The sequence below is a fragment of the Sander lucioperca genome, chromosome 16, assembly GCF_008315115.2.
Source record: "Sander lucioperca isolate FBNREF2018 chromosome 16, SLUC_FBN_1.2, whole genome shotgun sequence".
In the NCBI taxonomy this organism is placed as follows: Eukaryota; Metazoa; Chordata; class Actinopteri; order Perciformes; family Percidae; genus Sander; species Sander lucioperca.
In genome coordinates, this window is record NC_050188.1 from 10515754 (window position 1) to 10524210 (window position 8457).

General features: G+C 41.2%; 1 long non-coding RNA gene across 1 annotated transcript; it reads left to right on the plus strand.

Moving 5' to 3' along the window:
• The first annotated feature begins 264 nt into the window (after nucleotides 1–264).
• Nucleotides 265–1713, plus strand: LOC116066888. The gene is made up of 3 exons (XR_004895449.1): nucleotides 265–617; nucleotides 788–1299; nucleotides 1617–1713. It is a non-coding gene; the product is annotated as an uncharacterized LOC116066888 (long non-coding RNA).
• Nucleotides 1714–8457: the final 6744 nt, after the last annotated feature.

Sequence of the window (8457 nt, forward strand, 5' to 3'; positions counted from 1 at the left end):
TAGCCTGTCCAAACTTTTGACTGGTAGTGTGTGTGTGTGTGTGTGTGTGTGTGTGTGTGTGTGTGTGTGTGTGTGTGTGTGTGTGTGTGTGTGTGTGTGTGTGTGTGTGTGTGTGTGTGTGTGTGTGTGTGTGTACCAATTAATTAAGATTTATTCAGAATCCTTAATTATTTTCAAAGTTGAGAATGTGATGTAGAACAGAATTCTGTCATAGAACAGAATGTAGAACTTAGTGAGACTGCACTAGACTGGGATGACCAGTATGTTTGATATCTTCTGAGAGTAAAGACACATAGAGACACGACTTTTCTCAACATTGAACCTTTGAACTTGTTCCTAGTACATTTATTTTTTTAACATTTTGAGAAGATACTTCAGCTGCCACACTCAGCTTTGAGCTCCCGGCTGCAGGTGTCCCATTTTGTGATGGCTTCAAATATGTTCTCCACTAAATCTGCCCAGGATGACCAGGTAGCTCAAACTAACAAGTGCAGTCTTTCCTGGGCCAGTGCACCTTCGGCACAGTTGCAAAGTGCACGAGGATAGCCGTCAAGAAGACAGCAGCCATCAAAATGATGAAGAATCAGGGCCCTTTAGTCACACAGGCAAAACAAGAGGTAGGAAATGAAATTAGGCATGCTCATCAAATTCTGATTTGTACTATTTTTGTGACAATGTTTTGCACAGCTGTTCCCTCAACTGTATTTAAGAAATACCTACAATTATGTAATGGCTTGTTTCTGTGGGTCAAGCTTATGTAAAATCTGTATTTTCTATGTATTCCCAGGTGGCCGTCCTGTTAAAACTGAGATCGCTGGACTCGGACAAATGCAACTTAGTTTGATGGTTTGAGCACTTGGACAAAAGTCTTTTAGACTTCATGAAGGAAAGATATTTCCGACCTCTCCTTCTGAAGGAGATCAGACCTATTGTCCAGCAGGTATGTTCTGATGTATTTCTTTCTGCTTTAAAAACACTGGCCGGTGACGTGTCAGCTGCCATGCGGGGCTCGTACATTCAGACCTGTCCCTTCAGGTGAGTGACTGGAACCATGGTTGATCTGTTAGTGGTGTATTGGTGGCTGTAAAGGAGGGTATAGTAGAAGTTATTTTACTGTCGAAATAGTGGAAATTGTACTTTATGGCTAGTGTAATCATGGTTGTTTGTCTTCTCTCAGGTCTCCAGAGATTATATTGGGGCTTCCATTCACAGAGGCTATAGACATGGTCTTTGGGCTGCATGGCCGCTACGCTGTACCTCGGCACTCTACTCTATCCCGGCAGTAGTGAATATTATATGGTAAGGACTACTTGAAGTTTACTCTTTGTTTCTTACTTGAATATGATGAATATGTTCTATTTATATGTGATCTAGTCTTTACTATTCAACCTCTGGACATTGTGCACTATAGGCCTACTTGTTTTACACATTTTCTTTTTATCACAGTTATTCTTTTCCTCCCCCAGCCCCCTGTTCTTGTTGGTAGAAGTTAGGGTGAATGGGAACTATTGCTCAGTCATTTATGGAAATGAATAAGGAAGTGAATCCATTCAAATTCACTAAAAGTGCTCGACCTGCATGAGCCTGCTTGACTTGACGTTGTGTTGTCTCTTCAGATTAGGTACATAGTGGAGACTCAGGGTGAGCCACCAGACAACCTGCTCACCAAGGGATACAAGCAGGGCTTAATTTGAGCCGGAACATGTTCCGGCACCTCCGACGTTGGATCCGGAACCTTTTTTATTGGATCCGGCACCTCCTGTGTCACTATGAAAAATTAGTCGCCTAAATGAAAAAAATAAACTACTGTTTGTGTAGTGTTCAATGTTGTTATCTGTCTTGTTAGTCTTGATTCCCCATTGGAGTTCCACAAAAGTCTTGTGTTTGCATTTTCAATGCGTTTTGAGGTGAATTTTCAGGGTAAGACAGAGGGGGGAGAGGGACGGAGGGGGGAGAGGGACGGAGGGAGGGGATCGGCACTTCAACAGCGCGGCGCTGCACTCCAAGTGACACAAGCGCTTGTGCTGGTTGAGGATAAAAATGTCAAAAAGACAACAAAGTTTGCTTAACTTTTTCAAATACGCTGGCCAGTTGGATCCCAAACAAGCAAAAATCGTTTCTGCCGATCAAGAATGTGGAGACCACGGTGGGTTTTATGTTTTAATTGTCCGATGGATAGTTGCTGCTTTTGAAAACGATCGTTGCAGTGTATTTTAATTTTTTTTTACATTTTGCAACGATGCAGTGCACGTTCTGAAATAAAAATAAACATTGCCCTGATGTACACACAGCGTTGTTTAGGCTTTTTTAGTCAGAGTCAGAGAAGCTACGTAGGCAGGTGTAATTTTTGTTTTGGTTCCGTTACCTCCAACCCCAGTTTTGAGTCGCCGGATCCACCCCCCCTCTGCGCTCCGGGACCTCCCACTTTACAAATTAAGCACTGGATACAAGACTGGTTGTTTTTTCCAGAGACTCTACAAATCCACCACCAGTCTCTACACACTCAAGGTACCTGCCACTTCACCACTGCTCGGATCTGGTTGACCTACTGTACGACCTAGAATGTGTCCAAGTGTACTGTACTCAGAATGTCATTGCTAACAACAACATATTATACATATAGACACCAGAAGAGTACTACGTAGAGACAGGAATTAAGGTGAAGGAGACCAGGAGGATCAGGTTTAGCTCTCTGTATGACCTCCTGAATCTAGGTGTTCCTTTTGATTAAAAAAAAAAATGAACTTGAACATATTTCTGAAGCATACACAGAATACACTCGTATATCTCTGGGGGGGGTTATCCACTCCTGGAGGTGATTGCAGATACCCCTGACCTCTGTTGTTATTGTTTATTCATGTTCCAGATCCGGGTCATCAGCTCTGAGAAACCTGCAGATAAAGTCGCAGAATTCAATGACCTGCTGATGTTTTTGGACATGCTATTTCGAATGCTTGAACTCGATGCTGCCAAGCGGATTACACCCAGTCAGGTGCTGGAGCATCAGTTTACCAGCATGCACCACATTGTCAGCATGTACCCCGTCAGCTCCCAGTAAGTCAATGCTGTGATTTCATTCGTTTTAACATATTACGAATTATTGCTCTCTATTAATGTCTCACTTGCACTTTTAGAGATGAGGATTTATCTTATCTATCTTACTTTATCTGAATGTGTTGAAAGTGTATACACTTGAAGTTTGCTGTTGTAAGCATTTATTGCCTTGCAGTGTTCAGTCCTGTTTTGAGATAATGGGCGTCTGTCAGAACAAGACCCCAACTTCTGACAGTGGGAAAGCTGTGAGTGGCTCTCTGCAGCAGCCCTCCTCCGAAATCAGTAACCCCGTCCAGCAGAACCTTCCTTCTCCTCCTGCTGAGAGGAGAGGCCTGAGCCAGCCCGACTGCATCAAGCCTCATCCCTGCACTAGTACCCAGACCGCGGCAGTCAAGTCAGGGATGAAAATAAAGCGTGATGATGATGGTGATGGGACTATGAGTGAAACCTCTAATCTGTCCAAAAGGGTCAAGTGTGGATGTCACGGGTAGGCTAACCTACATCAGTCACTGATAGTTTAACAAGGAGATTTGAAGGCATGGGGTTGGGTCAGTTTGATGTCTGTTTGTGTCACATATTATTCATCCAGTTAACCTCCTATTTATCAAATTACAAAGGAAGCTGTGCAGGTCCATCCACTTTCAGGACCAGCATTTGCATACAGTGTGGATACACACTTTCCACATTCGACCTGATTGAAAGAACGTCCCCTCTGAGCATCACCGCCACAGCGCACATGCTTCAAGCTGCACCCAGACCGAGAGCCGGGCTCGGTCAGGACTAAAAAGAAAAGCAGCTGATGATAAAGATGTGCTGCATAGACAAAGAACCTCTGATCTCATGTCAGATAAAGAGAGAAAGAGGTCTGCGGGGTGTTCAGAGGACAGGAGGAGGAGAGGTGAGTAGATACGTACTGTAGCAAGTCTTGAAATGAACATATATATAATATTTCTCTGTAGCCCTCCCAAGACATGAGTGTATCTAACATCTGACTGTTGACTTCCAGAACCTTACATCAGTGAGAGGAGGACAAGCAAGCACTGCCATTACCCGGGAACTGTAACCTCCATTCTAGTTGGACTGCAGCCCGGTCAAACTTGCAGGCTTTTTACTGCTTCTTACCAGTGAGCCAGTTTTTACTGGCTTTGTTAACTGAACATTTTTTATCCTTACGTGCTTAATTATCTCAAAATAGTTGTTCAAGATATTTAGTATCAATTTGCTTTATTGATTCATCATTTAAAATAATGCAACCTAATTGTCATTGCAGAGACTACTGGTATGAGACAACAAAATGCATCCAACCAGAAGTGCAGAGTAATATACAGAATAAAATGTAGAATAAATAGAATGTGGAATAAACAGTAAGGGCTATGAATACACTAGATATTCACAATATGAACAGTATTAACATAGTAGGCAGTGCAGGTATAGTATAAAATAAACAGTGTGAGAGTTTTACCAATATATTTGGGTTTCAGGTGAATATATACACACATTATCATACACACACACGTAAATGGCATGATTAGACATGGTTAATATGCTGTAAATAGAGACAGATTGTTGTCTGTTTAAGTGTTAAAGGTATGTAAAGTACAGCAAAGAACTTGTACATTGTTCAGACAGACAGAATGTCTGACAGCCAGACATAATGCTTTGCATGCAAAGACATGATATTGTTCTCAAAGAAAGGAAAACTAAAATGCAAAGTCAACAGTTCATCAATCAAAACAGAGTTGCCTGCTTAACGGAAAATATTACCCTCAAAATCATAATATAATAACTCAAAAACCAGCTTACTGTTGAATCTTGAATCTCTTCGTACATGCATGCAATCATGCAATTATGGTAGCCCCTCCTCAACATCTACACCATAGCATTCACATTCCAACACACACCTGAAGGCAACAGGTCACCACACAGTTATTTATACTACGTGATTTAAATTGTGTGATGTTTTTACTCACACTTGAAATTGTTAACAGCATCACAACCCATCAGTAGTTGCATAACTAAGAGGCTTGCTGATACAGTAGGTATTCATCCACCATCACAGTAAACTTTTGAATGGGTTCATTGCTGTGACACAATGCCCCGACCCAGCAGGCCTTGCTCTCTGTGACATCTCTGACATGGCGAAGGCCTGTTCATTCAGTCAGGTAATAAGCTCTCGACAGGGAGGCACCAAACAAACCGCTACGCCCCACTTCACTGCCGGATTGAAAAATAGTTCCACAAACAAGACAGTTACAAAAGCCATGTTGCCGTAGCGACAGAACCACTCTGCCCTCTCATTTTAATGGCGCCGATCCCAAGTGGCTGATCTTAATGGCAGTTTTGATGTTAACAGTGAAAATTGATAACTGTGCTGTATTTTGTTCCCACAATTCAAAAGGCAAAGCACCATGTTGAAATGGATGTGATGTACAGTACCTGAAAACAGCTGACAATTTAATAGCACCTGCTTTTGTTCCCGTCTCATCTTCATCCTGTGACCCTATCATGTCTGCTCCATTTCAGTTTTCATGTTTTTCACACAATACACGACTTAGTGGAAATGAGGCAGCGTCCGGGGGAAGTAATCAGCTTTGTGTAGGGTCAATAACATGATCAGATGAGCCCATTGTTAATTCTTGACGAGGATTGCTTAGCACTTGTATTCCCTCCCCTCCTTGGAGTTGGAGGGAAGATAAATTATGAATAAGGCATCCATAAAACATGTGCTTATTTATGGAGATTAGAGGATATTTAAGACATCACTAATTAAATTCAGCTGATCCAAGGTATTTTTGCCAGAAATCCCTGTAGCTAAGGCTTATTTTAGTTAGTGTAATGAAAGCCGAGCAGGAGGGAGCGGATAAAAGGTAACAAAAGAAATCAGTTTGCATGTACAAAAACATGTTTGCCTCTGGTATTGCAAAAGCCCTTTTATGACCCTGTGCAGCATCTCATTGGCTTAGTTATTCCATCTTCAACAAATCATGGAATTTTTTTTTCCCAGGTTACTTTCCATCACTATGATAGTCTAACCTGACGCACCAGATGGTTTGTTACACAGAACCATCTGAGAAGCCTTCATTGTCAAAATACCTGGCAGCTGATTGGATGAACCATCTGTCTATCACAAACATCATTGGTGTTTTGAACGAACAGTCGCTGCCATCACACACACCTAAACCAAGCCATCAGACTGTAGCTCCTCACCGGACGCTGGTTGGTTCGGTAAACTGGTAATTCAGACACAAGCACATTACTTGGAGCCTTACATTTTCATGTAATATGCGAGAATGGCAGTATCACAAAAAATTATAGTTATATTGCGAGAATCCAGCTGCTGTGTAAAGTAAATAAATCTCCGCAATTCGTTGCTAAAATAATCAATGAATGAAATAGTTTCACATGCTTTCCACATATTCAAAAATGGTTTCAATTTATAGAGTCAAATCAAAACAGATTTAATCCCAGTTCATTTTACAGATAGAGTAGGTCTAGACCACACTCTATAATTAACAGAGACCCAACAGTTCCCCCAAGAGCAAGCATTTGGTGCGACAGTGGCGAGGAAAAACTTCCTTTTAACAGGCAGAACCCTCGAACAGAAGGAGCGAGCGAGAGAGAAAGAGAGAGAGAAGGAGCGAGCGAGAGAGAGAGAGAGAGAGAGAGAGAGAGAGAGAGAGAGAGAGAAAGAGAGATGCAAAGCAACTACAATAATACCTAACTTATAATTTCCTGCATATTTTTGCAGATATACAAAATATATTTTACATTATCCCAATGACCATATGATAATGTGGAATTGCTCTTGTATTCTCCATGTTTGTCCATACATTTTTTATGGCGCAACATTTTTTATTCAATAGTGTACACAGTGTGCTCATACATAAATCTCTAAAGCAAAGTGAACACACACTGCTGGGCTTCCTCTCGGTGGTGAAGTGGTACAGAGAGAGATCAGACGTTGTCTGGGTAAGTAGATTCACTGTGTTGGCTCGTCTTCTGGCTTTATACATGTGAAGCCATGTGGAAGTTGATTGAAAAATAACTTGGTCAATTTTAGATAACTTTCAAATTCAACATTCAGCTTTATTTTCAACTAAGGGAACCAAACTGTGCAGCAAAACTGGCTTCTCCAATTTCTTTTTTTCTGTTTGCACTCTGATGCATATTACATCTGATTAGCTGATTTCCCATTAAGTATAGTAACTTAGAGAGTGACAGTTTAATGTGTTTACACTCCTCTCACATGGCCAAACCCACATCAATAGAGCTAGACGTTTCATTTCTCCACAGCCTTTAAACTGTGATTATGTGTCTCTCTCTTTGCTGTTCTGACACTTGCGTCTAAATGTTGACAGACTGAGTCCAGTCCAGAGACTACTGAGGGATGCTGGTTTCTTTTGTGATTATGTGACACTTGGGCAAAGAGATATTTAAAGTGCTCATATTATGCTCATTTTCAGGTTCATAATTGTATTTAGAGGTTATGTCAGAATAGGTTTACATGGTTTAATTTTCAACAAACACCATATTTTTGTTGTACTGCACATTGCTGCAGCTCCTCTTTTCACCCTGTGTGTTGAGCTCTCTGTTTTAGCTACAGAGTGAGGCATCACACTTCTATTCCATCTCTGTTGGGAGTTGCACATGCACAGTAGCTAGGTAAGGACTACTACCCAGTCAGAAGCAGAGTATGAGGGCGTACCACGCTAGCAGCTAGGCGAGCATTAGAACGTGTGTTACAAAGTGACGAGCGTTCGTCACGGAAGTAAAGGCTGGACTACAATAGAGCTGTTTGGAGCAGTTTGTGAACAGTGTTTTCTGTTTGAGATGGTAAGTCCCTTTGGGGTGGACTTTGGGCGTTTTCACTTTGTAAAACTATTACATGCACAAAAAAATATATAACACAATAAAGGAAAGGGAAAAAGCCAAAAGGCATAATATGAGCACTTTAAAGTTTAAAGGGATATTTCACCATTGGAAAGATGAATATATCTTTAAATTGGGTCACTTATGTAGTAGAAATGTGAAATTTTTTTAGAAATTGGTGGCTTCTAGGCCGAGAAAAGCCAGAAAATGTATTTTTGGCTCATGTGGATGAAAGACACCAAATCCCAGAATGCACTTGCTTCGCTGCTTTAGCATCTACTCCCAAGCCACGCCTACCATTTACAGACAGACAGACAGTGAGACAGTCAACTTAACTCAAGTGTTTTATTGTCATTTCAACCATATACACGAAACAACGTTTCACCGTGGCTCAAGTGGTGTTACACATTTAAAATATATAAAAACGACATTATATAAAAACGACATACGACAGCCTAATGATCTATTTGAAACAGTGTGCTGTGGTTCTACGGATTAAACAAAGGGTGATTTTTAGTAATCAATTCTCTCAAG